The 1029-nt window shown below is 47.0% G+C and overlaps 1 pseudogene; it reads right to left on the bottom strand.

Annotated features, from left to right (window-relative positions):
• Positions 1 to 206: 206 nt before the first annotated feature.
• LOC131383161 (ATP synthase F(0) complex subunit C1, mitochondrial-like) lies at positions 207 to 732 on the bottom strand (annotated as a pseudogene).
• Between the last annotated feature and the right edge of the window lie 297 nt (positions 733 to 1029).

The raw sequence follows: 1029 nt of genomic DNA, 5'->3' as shown, positions 1-1029 counted from the left end.
TTAAGTCTTTAATCCATCCTGAATTAATTTTTGTATAAGGTGTAAGGAAGGGATCCAGTTTCAGTTTTCTACCTATGGCTAGCCAGTTTTCCCAGCACCATTTATTAAGTAGGGAATCCTTTCCCCATTTCTTTTTTTTGTCAGGTTTGTCAAAGATCAGGTGGTTTTGTTTCTAGAGTCTGCTTTCTTCTGCACTGACTTCATTCTCAAGCAAGCTCTCCTGGTTTTTGTTTGTTTGTTTGAGAAATGTATTTAATGGTAAAGCTTAGCACACCCCAGCACCAGGAATGATGTGGAGTTGCAGCAGCAGGTATAGGCAGGTGACCGTCAGAGAGGGCAAAGAGGATGAGGAAGGCAGCCATCAAACCGAAGAGCCCCAAGGCCTCAGGCAAAGCCCAGAATGACATAGGAGAAGAACTGCTGCTTGAGAGACGGGTTTCTGGCATAGCCAATGATCAAGCTGCCAAACACTGTTCTAATGCCAGCCCCTGAACCAGCCACACTTACTGTGGCTGCCCCAGCACCAATCAACTTAGCTGCTGTATCAATGTCCCGTGAGACAACACTGGTCTAAAACACCTGTCTGGTCACCTGGAGTGGGGAGCTGCTATAGGAAGGCTGTTTAGATGAATTATCTGGGCTATTCAAGATGGAGGCAGACACAGGCCTGATTAGACCCCTGGTACAACAGCACATCAGAGCTGGAGAAATGAGTAGCGCCCCGGTCTGCATTTTTTCAATCTGCACTCCCACTGCCCTGCAGCCCCTGCTCAGCCCACAGTGCTCGCCTGGCTCAACGTGACTGACTCACCTCCCAGCTTTAGCCCTTGGCAATGGCAGCTCCAGGCTTATAACATTCTATTAATTATTAGTCCAGGAAATTTCCAAGGGTACATATTCCTTATCCTGGCTTGTATTAAGTGCCCATCCCTGGATCTGGGGGTGGGTATTATAGCTCCTTGAACACATAGCCAGAAAATACAGGAGGCAATTTTCTAGAGGAAAATGACAGGACTGTTCCATAAGAAG

Source organism: Hylobates moloch, unplaced genomic scaffold (genome assembly GCF_009828535.3).
Source record: "Hylobates moloch isolate HMO894 unplaced genomic scaffold, HMol_V3 SCAFFOLD_3, whole genome shotgun sequence".
In the NCBI taxonomy this organism is placed as follows: Eukaryota; Metazoa; Chordata; class Mammalia; order Primates; family Hylobatidae; genus Hylobates; species Hylobates moloch.
The sequence above is the reverse complement of the archived record's forward strand: the minus strand, read 5'-3'. Positions and strand labels throughout refer to the sequence as shown.